Source organism: Cibotium barometz, chromosome 22, assembly GCF_041138505.1.
Source record: "Cibotium barometz isolate CiBa-2024 chromosome 22, ASM4113850v1, whole genome shotgun sequence".
In the NCBI taxonomy this organism is placed as follows: Eukaryota; Viridiplantae; Streptophyta; class Polypodiopsida; order Cyatheales; family Cibotiaceae; genus Cibotium; species Cibotium barometz.
The window spans coordinates 17,748,310-17,771,027 of NC_141067.1; positions in this window are offsets into that span (position 1 = coordinate 17,748,310).

Consider the following 22,718-nt stretch of genomic DNA (forward strand, 5'->3'; position numbering starts at 1 on the left):
ATGGATGTGAATGAGGATATAGATGTGGATGTATGGATGTGAATGTGCATGTAGATATGGATGTATAGATGTGAATGGGAATGTGGATGTGGATGTATGTATGTATGTGGATGTGGATGTATGAATGAGGACGTGATAATGAATGTATGCATGCGGATGTGGATATGGATGTGTATGTATGAATGCGGATATGGATGTGGATATGGATGTGTATGTATGAATGTGGATATGGGATGTGGATGTATAAATGAGGATGTGAAAATGGAGATAAGCATGTAGATGTGGATGTATGGATGTGAATGTGGATGTGGATGTGGATGTATGGATGTGGATATGGATGTGAATATATGATATGTGACGTGAAGGAATCTGAAGTGAAGAGATGAAAAATGATGTGATTGGATGAGTACACATATAAATGAAATGTGGAATAAGTAATGTGGATTGTATGAGGGATAATGTGGAAAAATGAGAGTTAACATAGAAATTGTATTTGTAAACTGTTTATAAATGCTGTTTGTAAATGGCTGTTTTATGTCAAGAATGCTGGGAAAGCATTTTGACCGTCTTGTGATTAAGGTCGTGGAGACCTAACTGATAAAGTTGCAACTGCTGACGGAGAGTCAATGGAGGACGTCTCACGTAGCAAGGTCGGCCGAGGTCTTGACCAGCCTCGGTTCGATTAAAATGGTGAGCTTCCGGTACGGTGGATGAGGGACCAAGGAAGCGGCCTATGAGTGAAGCGCTAGGTCACCTGCGAAGGATCCTAGAGGGTGCTGACCATACGGTGCTCGGGCTCTGGGTCGCCTAGGATACCCACGCGTGCGTCGAGGAAGATATTGGAACAAGGAGTAAGAGTTGTTTTCTGGAACCGGGCATGGATCTGGTTGACTGACCTTGCTGGTCCTCAACGGATGAGTCCATGGCTCTTTTATATGGATCTGTTGGTTGATCTTGCTGATCTTCAACGAGAGTCCATCTTGATAAGTGATTATATTGTTGAGTATTATGGGCTAGGAACTATTGAAACGGCCCCTGTGTGGACAGGTGGTGAGCGTTCTAGTTGCCAATGATGCCATAGATACTCTGATGAAGGAATGATGGGAAATTATGAATCAACTGGATAAATTGGGAGATTGTGATCAGTGGTACTATGGTTTCATTAAAGGATTGTTTTAAAGTTAGCTGATGCTAAGAAAAAGGCAATTTTCATATTGGGTGTGTAAGTGGTGTGGCTAGTTTTATGTTTGCATGAAATTCTGGCTAGGGGGCCTTGGAACTCTTTTCCTTGGTACCCGGGACAAAACCTAACCAAATTCCAAATTGGATCCCATCACTACAGTGGTTGGGCGGTTGGCTAACCCATGGGATCGGATGGGGTTAGGCTGGACTGATGGATCCGTAAATCGAGATTTAATTTCTATTATTACGATAGATGAAGTAAATCCCGGATAGAAATTGTTCTATGGATAGGAATCAACGGCTGTGCCTCTTGATGGGGAAAAAAGCGTTGATCCCAATGATCCAAGTGCAAGTTTCTTCCTTGATTTGACCAAGTACCGTTAAAGGTGCAGTCAGATCAGTTGATCCGTAATGATCTTGACTACGTTAGAGTAAAGAGTTATCCTGGTGGAATCGCCCATGCTTTCCGGGTAAAGGAAGTTTTTCCGGTTTCGGTTTTGGACAAACCGACGGATTAGTCTCTTGTCCGGATATCCGTGGGTGAGGCCCCGAATGTGGGATCCCTGTCCCGCGCGAGAAGTGCTACTTCCGCTGCTAGTACCCCGAATCCGTTGCGCGGTGGGAACAGGGATCTCACAATTGGTATCAGAGCATTTGGTTAATAAAGATCAACTGAGAAGACAAATATGTCAAAAATTTATCTAGAAAGACAAAAAGGTTATAATTGTGTGATATAATTCATACAATTTGATATTCAAACTGAAACTCGTAAATTGGTAATTGGGTCTTCAAATGGAAGTACCGCAATTATATAAAATCCCTGACTTGATTGAGACCTAGACATGATGGTATTTACCTTATAATTCCAAGGGCCGTGACTACCCGTATATACAGAGAGTATACTGCAGCTCTTTACTGACAGTATATACGAGTAAATCTAAGACTTGAAATTATAAGCGTTAATGCTATCCAGATGATGATTTCGAATGTGATTGATATGATTTTTAATTTTGTTTGAGAATTGATGAATTGATTTGGATTCTTGTTGAAAATTCTGATTGAAAAATGATGATTTTTAAAATTTAGTTGAAATATAATGAAACCATAATGAGGGGGAATGGGACGAGTCCCTGTGATGATATTCATAACTAGAATGATGATAATGAATTCAGCAAATCACTATGAGATTAGTGGGTTGTGCTGTCAGATATTGCTGCTATTAATACTTGACCGGTAGATCAAGTTAAGGGATGTCAAATTGAGAACTTGCTTGACCGAAATTTCCGTGGAGGAATGTTCCGAAGGAAACTTTTCGTTCTAATGGACCATTATCATGTTAAAGATATGAATGATATGATCTGAATGAATTGTTATTTAATGATGAGTTCTATATAAGGGATATTTATCCCAGTGTTCTGTTAGGTTGACCAGAATATAAGGAACCCCAGAATAAAATTGAATCTTAAGAAAAAGAGCTGTCCTCTACCTTGCGAGATGAGGACATCTCGCACTTTTTAAGTGGGGTAGAATGTAAGATTTCTCCCCAACCTTCGAGGTATACAGGAGTAAGAATCTCCCTTTTTGATCTTATAATTATTCCCTCTCTAAAATAAAAGAAAGTTTTTGTTTAAAAAAGGAAGACCCTTTCCCTAGAATACTTCTCAGGAGTCCCACCTGTTTTAAAGATTTAGAACAATGAGTTCAGAAGTAAGAATCGGTGTTTTGGATACCAAGGTTTTGGTTTTCATTCGAGTTCAGCCCAGAAGAAGTTCTTTATCTCTTGGGGAGTATAAGAAGTTATCCCCCAGATATTGTGACCCTTATATCTGAATTCAATGAAAGTAGGTGACTTAGCCTACAAGCTTCTTTTATCTCCTCATCTCAAAATTCTTAATGCCTTCTATAGAAAAATGTGTCAAACCCAAATCATGGAAAGACGGTAAAACTTCAGTGGCAAGTTACCGTTGGCTTCTAGGTTACGCTAGCTCCTTCCTCTATATAAGTCGTAACTTTTACTTGTCGCTCACAGTAATCTTACTCCCATCAATCTCCTTTCTTTCTTAATCTCCTTCATGGCTTGGCAACAAGAACTAGTTTTATCCATGATGATTTCTCACCTTCAAGACGCAAGAGAGTCTGTGAAGAAAGACTTTATAGAACAGTATGAGCGCTCACTTTTTCCTCACCTAGGAACTTCTGTAGCGCAGACCAAATGGCGGACCTATCAAAACATAACTAGGGTAACACCCTGGGGTCAGCAGCACTTTCGTAACAATGTCCGCTTGGCCATGGTTATCAAAGCCTTGGGTTTGGGTCCCCGATACTACTGCGTCATGAGATCAAGGCATCTTGGGTTTTCTAAGCGGGTCTTGTTATTGGCGTGTTTTCTTCCTCATGAGAAGATATGCCTTTATCCCGTTTTTGGCTTGCCTCTCAGAGGTCCTTTTGTGGGATCACCTCATACCGTTGAGATAGGTGCGGCAATAACCAGCAGAATCATTCCCATAGATGAGTTACCCTATACTTGTGCAGCTTGTGAGGACTGCTTTTGTGATCATATGATGGACGGGCTTATGGAAGTGTAAAGAGTTCTTCTATCTTTACTGTATAAGTTCCGAAATGAATAAAGTTTAAATCTTGTTCTTATCTTGCCCTCTTTAAGACTTTTCTTGGTGGTTAATCTTGATTAAAATTTTTCTCTAAGTCTCATATTCGTGCATCTTGCGAAATTATCCCAAGTTGCGAGATGAGGACATCTCGCGTTTTTTAAGTGGGGTAGAATGTAAGATTCCTCCCCCACCCCCTTTTTGATGTCTAGTATCTTTCCCTGTAATCAATCCCTCTTCAGAAATATAAAGACCTTGTTTCTATCTGTCGAGAGAGAGAAAAATATTCTAGAGAGAGAATATTCAGATTTTGAATATTTTTGGATAGAAAAATATCTCTTCTAATTCAGATGAGTTCCCCTGAAACAGAAATTCAAAAAGAATTTTCCAATGTGCAATTGGAATTAATTGAAAATAGGTATAAAGAACCTTAGCCTAAGGGTCTAGATTTTCAGAAATCTTTAGACTATGGTCCAATTAAGGTTCCTATGGACCAATAGCATCAATCCATGTGTAGGGAGGAGATAAATCCAACTTGTAAAAAGAAAATACCCAAAAATGCGTAAATGCTCACATGAGGTGAAGAGTTGAAAATGTACAAGGTTTATTAGTAAAAAACAATGTGCAATATTAAAAATATGAGATATTTTGGGTATAATGATTTTATTATGACACATATGTAAGGAAGGGGAGTCCCTTAAATGCTCACATAAGATGAAGAGTTGAAAATGTACAAGGTTTATTAATAAAAAACTATGAGCAATATTAAAATGATTCCATTATGACACATATGTAAGGAAGGGGAGTTCTTTAAAGGAGGTGCATATTTCACATAAGATGAAGAGTTGAAAATGTACAAGGTTTATTAGTAAAAAAACCTATGAGCAATATTAAAATGATTCCATTATGACACATATGTAAGGAAGGGGAGTTCTTTAAAGGAGGTGCATATTTCACATGCTTGAATGAGTTTTAAACTCATAAAAATTGAGATATTTCATCTCTCCTCTCTCCTCATTCAAGTCTAGTTCCAAAAAGTTAGCTTAACTGACCTAAAAATGGTCAAAAATTGACCAAACTGATTTGGAAAATTCTAGAATCAGTTTGTTTGGTTAGGAGCTCAATTTTTCCTATAAATAGAAGCCTCCCCCTTGTTGAAAAATATATAGTGTTTATGCATCGTTACTCTACTCCACCTAAGCCAAGAACTGTGAATTCATTTAATAATTCACTAGTTTTTGGAGCTTCTCTCTTTCTTCAATCCCCATTAGTGGCTCCATCAACATACTTAACCAATTGATTGGTTGGGGGCCTCTACCGTGAACAAAGAATCAAGCAATTTGTAAGGTAATTAGTGAATATTGATCTTTCTATAATTTCTCAATGTTTCTCTCTTCTCAACCCCTCTCAAGATTGAGAAGCTTAATTGGTATGATTTTTTTAAATGCTATTAAAGTTAATTGGTGAATAGTAGTGAAGAGTTACATAATTTAATAAATGCTATTGAAGTTAATTTTTATTTATGTTTAAATTCTAATGGTTTTTATGTAATTTCTCTCTCTCACTCAAGAAATGGTCATACTCATGACCCATTCTCAATCCACATGAAGCTTTTCATAAAGCTTTTCCTTAATCTAAGATTAAGCTATGCTTGAGGCCAAATTAATGGCTTTTTCCTATGCTTTTAGTTTATGCATATTGATGATTCAATCCATTATAGATTAATGATCCAATTAGAGATCATTTTAATTATTTCCTTAATGATAAGCTTTATCCCTTAGAAAAAATTGGGATTTATCAGTCATAGCAGCGGAGCTATGGCAAAATTTTTATAAAAAATATGCATAAAATAATTTCATTCAAAGCATAAAAAGAGGACTTCCTACCATATTCTAGGAATTATCATCCTAGATTAATTGAAAGAATTTCATTATAATCATGGAGAAATTGAATTTTAATATCATGCATAAAGGATAATTTTTTTATATTAAAAGTGTTACTTTTATCATTTTTAATTTTCATACATAGAAGTATGCATAAAGGAAATTTTTTATATCAAAAGTGTTACTTTTATCATTTTTAATTTTCATGCATAGAAGTATGCATAAAGGATAATTTGTTTATATTAAAAGTGTTACTTTTATCATTTTTAATTTTCATACATAGAAGTATGCATAAAGGAAAATTTTTTATATCAAAAGTGTTACTTTTATCATTTTTAATTTTCATGCATAGAAGTATGCATAAAGGATAATTTTTTTATATTAAAAGTGTTACTTTTATCATTTTTAATTTTCATGCATAGAAGTATGCATAAAGGAAAATTTTTATATCAAAAGTGTTACTTTTATCATTTTAATTTTCATGCATAGAAGTATGCATAAAGGATAATTTTTTAATATCAAAAGTGTTACTTTTATCATATTGGATTTCATGCATAGAGGTATGCATAAAAGTTGAGTATTTTATTATAAAAGTGTTACTTTTAGCATAATTGAATTTCATGCATAGAGGTATGCATAAAAGATATGGGAAGTGATAAGATATGATAAGATGCATGTGGATATGGATATGGATGTGTATGTATGAATGTGGATATGGGAAGTGGATGTATAAATGAGAATGTGAAAATGGAGATAAGCATGTAGATGTGGATGTATGGATGTGAATGTGGATGTGGATGTGGATGTATGAATGTGGATGTATGGATGTATGAATGTGGATGTATGGATGTGAATGAGGATGTAGGTGTGGATGCATGGATGTAAATGTGGATGTGGATGTATGGATGTATGCATGTAGATGTGGATGCATGAATGTGGATGTATGGATGTGAATGAGCATATAGATGTGGATGTATGGATGTGAATGTGCATGTAGATATGGATGTATATATGTGAATGGGAATGTGGATGTGGATGTATGTATGCATGTGGATGTGGATATGGATGTGTATGTATGAATGTGGATATGGGATGTGGATGTATAAATGAGGATGTGAAAATGGAGATAAGCATGTAGATGTGGATGTATGGATGTGAATGTGGATGTGGATGAGGATGTATGAATGTGGATGTATGGATGTGAATGAGGATGTGGATGTGGATGCATGGATGTAAATGTGGATGTGTATGTATGGATGTATGCATATAGATGTGGATACATGAATGTGGATGTATGGATGTGAATGAGGATATAGATGTGGATGTATGGATGTGAATGTGCATGTAGATATGGATGTATAGATGTGAATGGGAATGTGGATGTGGATGTATGTATGTATGTGGATGTGGATGTATGAATGAGGACGTGATAATGAATGTATGCATGCGGATGTGGATATGGATGTGTATGTATGAATGCGGATATGGATGTGGATATGGATGTGTATGTATGAATGTGGATATGGGATGTGGATGTATAAATGAGGATGTGAAAATGGAGATAAGCATGTAGATGTGGATGTATGGATGTGAATGTGGATGTGGATGTGGATGTATGGATGTGGATATGGATGTGAATATATGATATGTGACGTGAAGGAATCTGAAGTGAAGAGATGAAAAATGATGTGATTGGATGAGTACACATATAAATGAAATGTGGAATAAGTAATGTGGATTGTATGAGGGATAATGTGGAAAAATGAGAGTTAACATAGAAATTGTATTTGTAAACTGTTTATAAATGCTGTTTGTAAATGGCTGTTTTATGTCAAGAATGCTGGGAAAGCATTTTGACCGTCTTGTGATTAAGGTCGTGGAGACCTAACTGATAAAGTTGCAACTGCTGACGGAGAGTCAATGGAGGACGTCTCACGTAGCAAGGTCGGCCGAGGTCTTGACCAGCCTCGGTTCGATTAAAATGGTGAGCTTCCGGTACGGTGGATGAGGGACCAAGGAAGCGGCCTATGAGTGAAGCGCTAGGTCACCTGCGAAGGATCCTAGAGGGTGCTGACCATACGGTGCTCGGGCTCTGGGTCGCCTAGGATACCCACGCGTGCGTCGAGGAAGATATTGGAACAAGGAGTAAGAGTTGTTTTCTGGAACCGGGCATGGATCTGGTTGACTGACCTTGCTGGTCCTCAACGGATGAGTCCATGGCTCTTTTATATGGATCTGTTGGTTGATCTTGCTGATCTTCAACGAGAGTCCATCTTGATAAGTGATTATATTGTTGAGTATTATGGGCTAGGAACTATTGAAACGGCCCCTGTGTGGACAGGTGGTGAGCGTTCTAGTTGCCAATGATGCCATAGATACTCTGATGAAGGAATGATGGGAAATTATGAATCAACTGGATAAATTGGGAGATTGTGATCAGTGGTACTATGGTTTCATTAAAGGATTGTTTTAAAGTTAGCTGATGCTAAGAAAAAGGCAATTTTCATATTGGGTGTGTAAGTGGTGTGGCTAGTTTTATGTTTGCATGAAATTCTGGCTAGGGGGCCTTGGAACTCTTTTCCTTGGTACCCGGGACAAAACCTAACCAAATTCCAAATTGGATCCCATCACTACAGTGGTTGGGCGGTTGGCTAACCCATGGGATCGGATGGGGTTAGGCTGGACTGATGGATCCGTAAATCGAGATTTAATTTCTATTATTACGATAGATGAAGTAAATCCCGGATAGAAATTGTTCTATGGATAGGAATCAACGGCTGTGCCTCTTGATGGGGAAAAAAGCGTTGATCCCAATGATCCAAGTGCAAGTTTCTTCCTTGATTTGACCAAGTACCGTTAAAGGTGCAGTCAGATCAGTTGATCCGTAATGATCTTGACTACGTTAGAGTAAAGAGTTATCCTGGTGGAATCGCCCATGCTTTCCGGGTAAAGGAAGTTTTTCCGGTTTCGGTTTTGGACAAACCGACGGATTAGTCTCTTGTCCGGATATCCGTGGGTGAGGCCCCGAATGTGGGATCCCTGTCCCGCGCGAGAAGTGCTACTTCCGCTGCTAGTACCCCGAATCCGTTGCGCGGTGGGAACAGGGATCTCACAACCCCGGAGATCCTTACTCAAATTTTGGCTTATTGCTTGCAGGGTGATGCAAAAACATGGCTACAGATGTTTGTGACTACACAAAAGAATGTTCATCAACAGGATCCTGAGTACCGTGTAGTTAGAGCTGCATTTTTTGCACAGTTTGTCCATGTGAAGAGTCCGAATGAAGTGTGGAAGGAGTTGTGTAACATTCAGCAGAAGGATGGATGTGTATCACTATTTGATAGAGTTTGGTAGACTGTGGAGTCTATGGTGTGAGGCTTTGATTCCTGAAGTACCCCCGCAGATGATAAAGAGAGAGCGGTTTGTGGCTGGTCTGGAGCCAACCCTCCGTCTGAAGGTGGAGCTGAAGAACCTGGATAGCTTTGAGGAGGCTGTCAGAGTTGCTCGTGAGAAGGAGTGGAAGGTGAAGCGTCTGAAGCAGTTGGGAATACAAGAAGAGCCAAAGAGGTTTGTGAAGGTGCCAGAGATTGAGAGTATGCATCCTAGAAGAAAAGCTGCTGTTGTTCCTAAATAGGAGGACTCTTTGAAGAGGGAGGTTCATGAAGCAGTGGAGCTCATGAAGTCTTTAAGCGTGAATTGGATAGAGTCTACAGGAAGAGGACGAGGCATGGGTGTTATGGGAAGAAAGACTGATGCATCATCTGGTTTTGAAGGAAATTTAGCAGATATTGGAAGAGGGAGAGGGTATCCGAGTGATGTGCAATGTCGGAATTGTGGTGAGTGGGGTCATATCAGTCCACAATGTGAGAAACCAGCCAAAGCTAATGGTGGTATATATCAATTGTCTATGGGAATGAGTGATAGGGTGAGTGGCCCTAATATGCAGGTGAAGGAAGCAATTCAGCCCAATGTTTGTGAAGCCCGTGAGGTCACATTTGCAGAGCAGGGTATGGGACAGATTAGCCTGTTGGAAATGAAGAAGGATGAGGTTTCTGGTATCAGCCCTGAAGAGCTTTCAGAAGGTGAGGAGGAGAAGGATGGGAGTATTGATGATGCTGTGGATTGTGAAAGTGATGCTAGTGCTGTGGAGCCTGATGAATTTGAGTATGGATATGACTTGGATGATCTCTTTGATTCAGAAAAGAGTAATGACTTGCAAGTGCCAGTACTTCAGCTAGTCAAGGTAGAGAGTGATGATCAAGGTGTTACTAATGAAGATGCTATGGATGAAGCACATATGGATGATCTGGGTGATGAGTTGGATATTGCAGCCTGTGGTGAGAGTGTGGATGATGAGCTGGACAGTGTACTTAATAATGCACTGGATGATCTGTTGAAGTTGGCTTCCTTGGAGAAGGAAACAAATACTTCCATGCCAGTTGTGCATGAAGAGAGTGATGGTGTCACTGATGGTGAGCTGGATGCTCCTTTGGATGATGACGTGATGGATTTTGGATGTGCGGATGCTGATCATAAGGTGTGTATTCCTTGTCATGCCCAAGAGAATGAGTCGGTTGTGAGTGGTGAGGATGCTGATCATAAGGTGTGTATTCCTTGTCATGCCCAAGAGAATGAGTCGGTTGTGAGTGGTGAGGATGCATGTGAGACTATTGTTGTTGGTCAGGGGGACCAAGATGCTTTGCCTGGCAGTTTGGGGAGCTTGGACTTGGTAGGGATGCCTGTGCAAGATGTGGAGAATCTTGAAGGATCGCCAATGGTCTTGAAGCTGGAGAAACTGCAGGAAAGCGACAATGATGAGTCTACAGTGCATGAGGTTGCTGTGTGTGATGTTGATGGGCTGAAGGGAAGTGAGTGTATGGTGAACACACCACATGATGATGCTCAGCATATGGATGAGTGGTTTGGTCATAGTCTTGGTCTGGCAGTTAGTCCAGAGGGAGAGTTGGAAGCCAATGATGTAGGCTGCAAGTTGGATTGCGACCGTGAGATGGGAGTTGATCATCAGATGTGTGTTATTCCAGTATACGATTATGAATGGGAGTCAGATGTGTCAAAGGGGAGTAGAGGTGAGGAGTGGTGGTCTCCATCACAAGGTTATGATGTACCGAGGTTTTTGTTTGATCCAGGGGGATAAATGGTTTCTGTTTGTGCAGCTGCTGGACATAAATGTCTCAGTAGAAAAAAGGGGGTTGCTAAATATGTGTGAAGCCTCAAACTCAACTTGTACATGTGTACATGAGTGATGTTCGTGTTGTGATAAGGTCATGGGGGCGCCCATTGACTCAGTGTGGGCGTCGTGGATGCGGCAATCAAGCATAGGGCTTTGATGGAGGTGTATGTGCAGGGACAATGTTGAGATTCTGGAAGCACAGGCTCGTCCGAAACCTAGCTGCTGGAGGTAGTATCAGCTGTTCGATGGCTCGTATGAGTGCGTGGCCGTTTGATATGTGTGGGCATGTCAAAATACAAAGGGGACAAGGTAGCTTTGAGCTTTAGTGTAAAAAGGATAAAGTAATGGTGGCCATCCATAGGGTTTTAAACAAAAATGAATAAATGATGATAATAGCGTGGCCCAAAAAGGATAACCACGTGGGAGCTTAGCACAGCTGCCAACGAGGTTCTTCTGGAGAGTTGGCGAAGACAGTGGAGTCGCCCGGTTGTAGAAGGGACCCCTTGTGTTTGGGTGGGTGTGCAGCCGGGAGCATGTGCAGTGGAGAGGTTCTCAGGCGGGCGTAGCCGCAACCATCCGACAGAGGAGCTGCCTAGCGAGGGACGTGGACTGTGCAAGGGATTTGGAGCATGCAGGCATGGTGGTTGAAGGGCCGACATGAAGACGGGCTGGCGTGTGGAGCCAGGCCCAGGAGGGCCGCGAGTGAGAGCTGCCTAAGAGCTATTGGCGAGGACAGAAGGGACCCCTTGTGTTTGGGTGGCGTGTGCAGCCACAGGCGCAGAGAAAATGCGGGCTAGGAAGGGTTCGCGTGTGTGGTGTCTGGAAACTCTCGGGTGGTATTGCTGACAGAGGCTGGGGCCTCCTTTGTAAAGAGCAGTGAAGAGGTGTGTACAGCTGCAACTGTAAAAGAAAGAAGGTGGTCATGTTGGTGGTGGCGGGTGCAACTAGAAAAAAAGAGCCGCCAGCCACCATAGTGCGGAGGCGGAGACCAGGTATGGGGAGTAGCGTGGACAGGGCCATGTGGGAGTTAGTGAAAGTACTGGCAGGCGTATGGGCTTGGACGAGGTGAAGATGGCCGCCGTTAAGGTGACGGGCTGAAGCGTAAGGTGCAGCGAGTGGAGACGCAGAGGTTAGTAAGGGGAGCGGTAAAGGATAGCGTGTGGGAGCCGGCGGGGACAAAAGGGAAGCGTGGCTGATCGCTGACTTGCTGGAGTCAAAGGCCTAGCGTGAAAGGCAGAGAGCAGGTATGAGCAGAGGGTGCAGCTGTTAACGGGCGTGAAAGGTAGCTGCTAGTGCAAGAAGAGAAGGCTGGAGCCGATAACTGAGAGAAGCCGGATTGGTGAAGAGCGCTGTTGGCTGGTGACAGAGGAGCTGGGGAGTAAGGAGCAAGTGATGTACTTGCTGCACGCGAAGACCAGGTTGATTTGAAGGTGTGGAGTGCTGCAGCAGATAGGCTGGTCGACGTCAAAGTGTTTGGGTTCTAGTATTGTGGTTGTCGTCTCTGGGAGGCAGGGAAGTTCAGAGGTGTGGCTGGGTTTTGTTTGCCTTGGTGCTGGATAGTGGGCTGGTTATCAGGTTGAGAACAAAGAGGTTGCTTTGGGTTTTGCTTTGGGGACTGGCAGTGTGCTGGTGGTGTAGCAGAGAGACCTTCAGCTGAGGTGCAGTGCAAAGAACGAAGAGGTCGGCTGTAGAGAAGCGAGGAGCGAAGGGATTTGGAGCGACCAGGAGCAAGGAGGGCTGATCGCGAGCGGGTGCTTGATGAAGCTGGTGTCTGGGATATCTCGGATATCCAATTCTGTAAAGATGAAGGTTCTTTCTGAAATATAAGTCTTGTTCATGCTCTTTGGTCTGGTGTTTTGGTGTGTTTGCATGCGTGTGTGGAAGTGTGGCATTCTATAAAGGCGTGAACAGCTTTACCGCTTCCGTGCCATCACCGGCCCGTTATTTTTTTATTTTATTTTTTTTTTAAAAAAACATAACACACAAAACAACGGTACACCCCACGAAACAAACCCAACACGGCTGTCGCGTCGTGTGGCCGTAGTGCCTGTTTTCCACGAAAGAGACCCACCGCACACACGGCCGTAGCGCCGCGTGCTAAGAGAGAGACAAATCCCACGGCCGTAGTGCCGAGTCCTTTGAGAGAGAGCCGTTCTATGGCCGTTGTGCCTAGTGAACACGTCTATGGCTGTAGTGCCTCGAAAGTAGCACATGTGGTGATCACACATGGTTCAGAGAGACTAAATTTAAGCTGAGCATAGACTTAGTATTGACCATCAAAGTCACGTAGTTTGGCTATAGTGTAAATCTAAAACTGCGGTGTGTTTTACTTGGGCTAAGAGGACCAGCAATGGCGTCAGTTGTGCCCAAATCAGACGAAGAGCTAATAACGAGAAATCAAGGTAAGCCTAATTGAGCCGTAGTTCTCATAACCCTTCACAATCTTTTAACAGTTGCTGAAGATTGTGATAAACTTTGGCAAATGAGAACCATGTGCAAGCGTAGTCTTGATGTGGTTATGTCTTGTGTCCAAACAAGTTGCTTACTGTTTGTAGCAACAAGAGAGCCTTGGCCCGTAGAGAGGCAAGCTGGCCCTTGTTGGTAGTAACAAAATAGTGTCACTACTTGGGCCTAGAGATTAGTGACTAGTTTGATTTAGTCACGAGATTGCCTTGTCAAAGTAATCCCTAAGGCGTGTATTACTTGGGATAAAGGGGCTAGCAGTGCTGCTAGCAGTACTCAATTGAGTGTTATCTAGGAGTACTAATCTGAGGGATTAGCATACGCCTAGATATAATAGCAGATCTAGGATTGATTTGTAGAAATCAAAGGTAAATCTGAAGGGGTATAGTCTTGAGATGTAATGCTCAATGCCCTTATAGAAGTTGATCGAAGAGAACTGTTCTTAAACTTACTAGCATGGTTTTCTCTTCTTTTTATTGCCATGCGTCGACATCCCACTGCTCGAGAGTTTGTGGTGATCTTTCGAGGGGGGAAAGAGCCTTTTTATATGTCACATCAATTGGTTTGGTGGTAATTTGATGGTATGGGACATCAAATTCTCACGGAATCGATTGTAGTCTTGGTGGAATGGGACGCCAAGGCTTGTGCATGTAACTTGACTCTTTGGCAGGTCTGTATGTACACTTGTCTGTAGTGATAAAGTGTGCAAGATAAAATTTGAACTTTGAAAATTACCAAATATAGCCATAAGTTGGGATGAAACCCAGTTTTACAGAGTTCGGAGAAGCTCTAGGTAACAAGACCATGATGGTGTACTAGTGCTAACAGAGTGATTTAGTTCCGAAGTGATCTAAATCTAGAGGTTAGCAGTAAGACTAGTTTGGTTGGACAGTTTCATGCATGGGAGACACCCTATAGCATTTTGCAAGTGTAGTCTTGCCTATGTTCAACATAGTGTGCGATTGTGAGCACATTTTAGTTGCTACCATATGAATTTGGAAAATATATTACTTTCCTACATAAGCAATTGTAATATTGCATGACAGGCTATTTTGCTTACAAAGTTCATGTGTGTGTAAACCCTATAAGTCATATGACCCCTGGGAAATGAGTGGAGCATTTCTACGATTTAATAAGGTTTTACATGGCAATAGTGAGTAGTATCTCACTCCAGACGAGCCTGGTTGTTGTTAGTATCGGATCCGGCATATGAAGTGTACATAAACTCGGGCTGAGTTAGGATAGAAGGCTAAGCCGGAGAGCTTAGTGGTAAATCCTACTGTATCTGGTGAGTTTTGACTTAACCGGAGTGTTAAGAAGTAAACTCAAAGTCTGGGGCTGAACTGGAGTGTTCGGAGGCAGACATATCTTTTGTTAAATCGGAGAATTTAGCAAAAGATGAGCTTGGGGTGAACCATGGTATCCAGGAAAAAAGCTCTTCACACTAAAATAGTGCACAATAATTTTAGGGTGATAAAAATCCATCGCAAGAATGTTTTACAACTTTCCATAGATGATAGATGAAGACCATGTACTTTACAGAGTTAAAGTACATAGGTGGTGACTTCGGCGCCACATTTTTTGTAGGAAATCACCAGTGGTGTAATTAGGTCAGCCGAGACTCCACAAGACCTATGCACTAGTTTTTAAGTTGACCTCTATGATAAGGACGTCCAAAAATTCGTGTTGTAATACCAGAAATCGTACTGCAATGTGCAATGGAGGGGTCAATTTGTGTAGTCACTTCTTAGCAGCAAGTGACTTAAGCATCTTGTTATAGATGGTTGTATATGGTACTCCCACTCGGGGGAGGTACGCCATTGGGTACGGAGTTACTCTAGTATGTCAATTTGTGTAGTCACTTCTTAGTAGCAAGTGACTTAAGCATCTTGTTATAGATGGTGTATATGGTACTCCCACTCGGGGGAGGTACGCCATTGGGTACGGAGTTACTCACAGACTAGTATGGAGCTACTAGTGTGATGATAGTGGGTACATAGTTACTCACTACTAATACATAGTTGCTAATAAAATTAAGATCCTCGAGTGAAAGATACTCTAGATCAACATTTTAAATTACCAAACCACAATCCATGAGTATCGAGGTACTCATAAATATATTGACGTTGCTCAAATCAAGGGACCGATTTGTTCGATGGTATGGAATAAGCAAGGAGAGTGGATTAACTTAAAAGTTACACATCACTAGTCCTAGTGAGTTGTCAAGGTCATCCGTAGTTTGATGATCCCCTTTACCTATCACACAACATTCAATTTTGCAAGCCCTGGCATTTAATCCGTAGTGATTATGAGTTTGGTGTGAGATATGGTTATGAAGTTCTTACAAGAGTACTCGTTTATTTGCTTGTCATTGGTTATAGCTTGGTAGAGATTGCCACCTGTGATGGGTAGGTAGCTTTGCCGCTATAATGGAAGGCAACAAATAATGTTCTCATAGTTATACTTCATACCAACACCAAACAGGGATAGGATGAAATTCCTAAGTTCATCATCATGAAGTACTGTGATGTTTGCATTTATATTGAATGTATGATGTAATGAGACATTGGGCTTGTGTAATTACCATCAATTATCTAGCAACCTATGGCTTCGCAGCAAGCTCAATCATTATCTGTGGATTGATAATGTGGTTATTAGTAGTTTGGAATTTTTCTTGATAGATGGTACAACCCACCCAAATAATTCATAAGTGTGTAACCGTTTATGAAGGGTAATAATATGCAACAATGAAGCACTTTGTTACAAGTGTGAAACCACTGATCTGTTGCAAAGCAGTTTATCAATAGTACCACCATATGTGCATAGACACTATACCACATCTTCGTTGCAAGATGTTTAAAAGTTTCTTGGAAGGACTCAAGAATATAACATATGATATTAAACACGGTCTAGATTTATTCTTGGACCTATGACACTAGCGCGTAGTCCGCTTGAGAGTAGAGTTTTTGAGGACAAAAACCTTTCTTGAGGGAAAGGAGGGATATCCTCAAATATCACATAAACTCGAATAGTTGTGTGAGTCCAGACAATACTTGAAGGGATGTGTCTGGTAATAGCAACAAAGAGTTGTAAGTGATTGGATGTAACTCGAGACACCCGTAGTGGTGCAACAATCTTTATCAAACATCTCCACATACTATATGGTCTGCCCGCATATATAGTATGGCATAAGAGATAGGAAGTTTGATTGTTATATTTGAAGGGAAATCTTCAAAAAGTTACATTTACTCTGAGTTAGAGTGGAGTTTAACCATCCGTAGATTGATGGTAGTTAGAAACTCAACAAGATTCTAGAGCATATGCTTGTGCAAAGATGTTACTCTAAGAGAAAAGTATCTCTCAACTTTGGAACTAATCCTTGTGATGCATGATTAGATTGGCTCTAGTTTATTTCTCCTATGGCCGTAGAGCTTTCCAAGGAGAGGTTTTAACAAGTTGGTGATGCAACATGGTAGCGTAGTCTACAAATATCTAGTAGCATAGTCTGAGAACTTGCACTACTAGAGTGCTCTCCAGTACATTAGATTCTGTGCTAATGACATGATGCAAAATCAAGGCATGAAATTTGCCTTGGGGTTTTGGTTGAAATACCAAATCACGGCTTGCGATGAGTACTACTAGACATTTGCTTACCAATGACTTCTCCAGTTAATGGCATGTCGGATTGCTCGTAGCGGCGGTCGAGCTCGACCGGACACGTGGGAGAAATATGATAATTACTCCATTGACGACGGGTACTCACTGTACAAGGGTAGAATATGTGTACCAACTATTGGTGACTTTCGAGCCCAAATTCTTAAAGAAAGTCATGATAGTCCAAGTGCAGGTCATCCTGGGATTCAGAAGACCTATGCACTAGTAAAAAGACAATTTTATTGGCCTAGTTCGTTTAGAACATCCAGACTTATGTGCTGAAATGCAGTAAGTGCCAGGTCAATAAACATGAACGTCTTAAGGTTGGAGGAATACTCCATCCACTGGAGATTCCTCAAGGGAAATGGGAAAGCATTTCCATGGATTTCATTACCGGTTTACCCAAGACGAGTCGAGGGAATGACTCGGTGTGGATGGTAGTGGACAGGTTAACTAAAATGGCAAAGTTTATCGCCACGAAGAAAACTGTAAAAACGTCAGAATTGGCAAAACTCTTTATTGAACATCTCTACAAGCTATATGGCCTACCCGCAGATATAGTGTCGGATAGAGATAGAAAGTTCAACAGTCATTTTTAGAGGGAAATCTTCAAAAAGTTGGATACTACTCTGATTATGAGTACGGTAGATCATCTGGAGTCTGATGGTCAAACTGAAAAAGTTAACCAAATTCTAGAAAATATGTTGTGTTCTTATGTTAGTAAGAAGCAATCTAATTGGGAAGAGTACTTGCCCTTATTGGAGTTTGCCTATAACAGCTCCAAACACTCAGCGACTGGATTTACACCATTCATGTTAATGTATGGATTCCAACCGAGATCTCCGATGGCTGTAGGCCTAGAAAAGGAGAAGATTCAATCTGTCAAGGATTTCCTTGAAGATATGAATGATATGCTCAGAGCCGCACGTGAGAGCATTCATAGCGTTCAGGATCACGCTAAAACTTATGCGGATAAAGGACGAAGAAAGGTGACCTTTGCAGAAGGTGACTTTGTATTCCTCAAGGTTCCTGCGCAGTCAGAAACCATGAAAACGGGAAAGTGTGATAAAGTTTCTCCAAGATATTGTGGTCCTTTTAAAATCCTTAAGAAGATTGGGGACGTAGCATATAAACTTGAGTTACCGGAGAGTTCTCAAGTCCATTCTGTCTTCCATGTCAGTAAACTGAAGAAATCAGTTCACGGGTTAGAGAACGCAGTTTCTCCAGAGATTTTGGTGGACTTGATAGAGCCACCAAAGATACCACATGAACCTGAAAAGATTCTACAGTATCGTGATAGACAAACCTCACATAAAGTGTACCAGGAGGTACTTGTTAAATGGACAAATAGGGATGAGGAGGTAGCAACCTAGGAACGCCGTAGTGCGATTTCCAAAAGGTTTTCCGAGTTTGTTTTCGAGGACGAAAACTCTTCTTAAGGGGGGGTTAATGTCATGACCGACGGCAGACCGGATGGCCATATCCGGGGTTCAGTGGGAGAGGATGCCCATGCGAAGTCATGGGCGGCCAGGCTAGTGTGGACGGCAAGCCACACACTATATAGCCTGGGGGATGAGGGGCAATCCTCATTCTTCCTCTATGGCTGGGTGGTGAGCCAGAGGCCGTCCCCTCCTGTGGTAACGCCCGTAGCGGCGTTACGGGAATGTAACACTTAGTCTCATGCCCGGACATTCGAGGGCGAGGCCTCGAATGTGAAATCCTTCCCCACATAAGAGGGCGAGGCCTCGAGTGTGAAATCCTTCCCCACATAAGAGGGATCTGCTTCCGCAGCTACCATCCGGGAATCCGGTGCGTAGAGGGGGCAGTGGGATCTCACACCAAGGGGTTCCCTATGTAAGAAATAGTGGGTTTCGGTGGGGAATCATTCTCATATGGTGTATGATGGTGGTAAAACTTTGTGAGTGATGTATGGGGCTGCTACCTCTCCACTTACAAATTGCCCATGGGACATTGGATAATAGTGTGTTGCCACCAGCTATTTTTTCGCATAGTGCCATGGGGTGCCGTATGTGAAAATACCAGTTTTGGGTCGGGCACCATTATCATACGGTGTCCGATGGTGGTGAAACTTTGCAAGCAAGTCCATGGGGCTACTACCCCTCCACTTGGAAAGTTTCACCACCATCGGATGCTGGATGGGTATGGGACGGTGTGTTGCCCCCACCAACAATTTTTTTGCATAGTGCCCAAGGGGTCCCCTCTGTAAAAAGTAGCGGGTTTGGGTGGAGCATCGTTGTCATATGGTGTCCGTGGTGGTAAAACATTATGAGTGGGTCCATGGGGTCGCTACCCCTCCACTCGCAATGTTTCACCACCATCGAACACCATATGGATGGGACGGTGTGTTGCCATCCGCTACTTTTTTGGATAGTGCTTAAGGGGTCTCTTATGCAAAAAATACTGCATTCGGGTGGGGAATCATTGTCATACGGTGTCCAATGGTAGTGAAACTTTAGGATCAAGTCCATGGAGCTCCTACCCCTCCACTCGAAAAGTTTCACCCCCATCCGATGCCGAATGGGCAAGACGGTGCGTTGCCACCCGCTGTTATCCGCATAGCGCCTAAGGGGTTCCCTACGTAAAAATAATGGGTTTGGTTGGGGCAGCATCATCATATAGTTTTCGATGGTGGTGGAACTTTGCGAGCGGATCCATGGGACTTCTACCCATCCACTGACAAAGTTTCTCCACCATTGAACACCGGAGGTGTGGGACGGTTTGTTGTCCGCTATTTTTTGCATAGTGCCCAAGCCTCCCCTATGCAAAAAAGAGCGGGTTTCAGCGGGGCATCATTATCATACAGAGTCCAAAGGTGGTGAGACTTTTTGAACCAGTCCATGGGGCTCCTACCCTTATGATTGCAATGTTTTGCCACTATCTGACGTCGAATGGGTTGGACGGTGTGTGGCCACCCGCGCTATTTTGCGATGGTGGGGCATCATTATCATACGATGTTTGATGGTGGTGAAACTTTGCGATGAGTAGTCCATGGGTCTGCTACCTCTGCACTTGCAATGTTTCACCAACATCAGACGCTGAATGGAAGGATCGGTGTGTTGCCACCCTCTATCTTTCGCATAGTGCCCAAGGGGTCCCTTATGAAAAAAATAGTAGGATTGGGTGGGGCATCATTATCATACACAGTGTCCAAAGGTGGTGAGACATTGGGAGCTAGTCAATGGGGATCCTATCCTTACGCCCGCAATGTTTTGCCACTATAAGATGCTGGATGGTCTGGTCGGTGTGTGGCCACCTGTGCTATTTTTTCACATAGTGCCCAAGATAGTGCCCAAGTGGTCCTCTATCCAAAGAATAGCGGATTGGGTTGGGGCATCATTATCATACGGTGTTCAATGGTTGTGTAACTTTGCAAAAGCGGGTCCATGAAACTTCTACTCTTCTGGTCACAAAGTTTCACCACTATCAGACGTCGGATGGTTGGGGCGATGTGTTGCCACTTCTATTTTTCTTATAGTGCCCAAGGGGTCCCCTATACAAAAAATGGTGGGTTAGGGTGAGGATTTGTAAGATTCCTCCCTCTAGCTTTTAAGGAGCAAAGGTATAAGAACCTCCCGTTCTATTCTTATAATTATTTCCCTCTCTAAAATAGAAGAAAGATCTTGTTTTACCCTGTTTTGGCCTAGAGAGAGAAAATGTCTAGAGAAAGGTAATCCAAAATTGAGATATCGTTGGATATAAAAATCCTCCTAATGTCTAAAATGGATTCCCCTAAATCAGAAGTTCAAAATGAACTTTCCAATGTGCATTAAGAATAAATTGAAAAAGGTATAAGGGACCTTAGCCTAAGGGTTAACATTTTTAGAAATGTTTAGATTATGGTCTAATTAAGGTTTCAATGAGCCAATTGGATTAATCCAAGTGTTGGGATGAGATAAATCCAAAGAATAAAAGAAAATACCCAAAAATGAGTAAATGCTCACATAAGATGAAGAGTTGTCTGAGTACAAGGTTTATTAGTTAAAAATTCAGAGATATTACTAAAAAAATGAGATATTTTGGAGAAATGATACATTTTTGACACCTTGGTAAGGGGGACCTTTGAGGTAGGCAACTTTTTCACATGTGTGGAAGGGTTTTTTAATTCAAAAAAATGTGATATTTTTATCTCTCCTCTCTCCTAGATCAAACCAAATAAAAAAGGGAGCTAAACTTGTCCAAATCTTGTCCCCAAATTGAGTCAAACTGAAGCTGGAAAATTCTAAAACCCAGTTGGACTTGGTAAGTGGCCTCCCTCAACTGTAAATAGACCCTCATTCCTTTGTATTTTCATATTGGAGCTATACCATGCTAGTATTATATTAAAATAATCATATTTTCTATTATCCCTTAAATTTTCCTCTCTCTTGGGAGTTTGGAGCTTCTCTCTCTCTCTCCAATAACTCTTGGAGTTACTCTTCTCCTCTTGTGGACCAATTGATTGGTCAGGGGTTTCACTGCTAATAGAGAATCAAGCCAAACTTGGAGGTAAAATTGATTTATGTGGTTTTTTCAAATTATCTCAATGACTTTGTTCTTCTCAACCCCTCTCAAGCTTGAGAATCTTTCTAAATGATTGTTTTAATTCAAATCAAGCTTTTCCTAAGAGTCTTAATGTTTAATTAATAGAAAGTCAATCTTTATGCTTATTTGTAATACTTTCTTTAAGAAAATCTCTCTCTCTAAAAGAGTAGCCATCTAAATCTCTTGGAAAAGGATGCTTCTCAATGTTAGTCTCCTAATTCAAATCTAAACTCTAGGCTCGATGAGCTAAAGGATAAGAATTGATATTTTCATGATTATGGATTAGTGAAAAAAATGGTTAATCCTTTTTTAGATTGTTTATGAGTAAATAAAGATTACTTTTATTCATTCTAAATGAGAAATGGATTATCCTAACAATTTGGGAAAAGAGGAATGTTAAAATTAGCTTAATCTAGTGGGATAATCATAGTTATGTTTATAATTATGGTTAAAATTATGATTTTAAGGAACTACTATTATATTTTCATTACAAGCTTTTATTCTTTTAGGAAAATTGAGAATTATCAGTAATAGCAACGAAGCTATGGTAAATTTTTTAGAAAATAACAAATATCTTATTTTTATATGCATAATGCTAAAAGAGGACTTCCTACCATATTCTAGGATTAGACATCCTATGCAAAAAAAAAATGATTTTCATCATATTCATGGAAAATAAATTTTTTATAATTATTCATAATTAATTGATTATGAGAAAAGAGTAATTTTTGGTAAATTTATTTTTATGCAAAAAGAGAAATTCCCATGATATTCGAGATCCAAATAATTAAATGTTAAAAGAGGAATTTTTGGCATAATTTAAATTATGAGTATTTATCAAAAATAAAATTCTGAGTATTATTATTTTTATTAGGAAATATGGGTAGAATTGATTTTTGTACATCCCATGAATCTTTTATTCAAAAAGAAGAATATTGAATATATCTTACTTGAGAAATTTGAGAAAGAATGTGAAAATATCCATCGAGAAAACTTGGATAATTCTTATTGAGAAAAGGGAATCTGGAATCCCTAGGAAGATCGAGGATCCAATGACTAAATGGAAGTTTATAATTAGTTCTCATTAATGAAGCTTAAGGAATGAAAATACAATATGTAAATGCTCTTTCTGAGTTTTTACTATTCAATTCGGAGAAGGTTTATTTTCCCTTTTTAAACCTTCAACAACACTCTGAT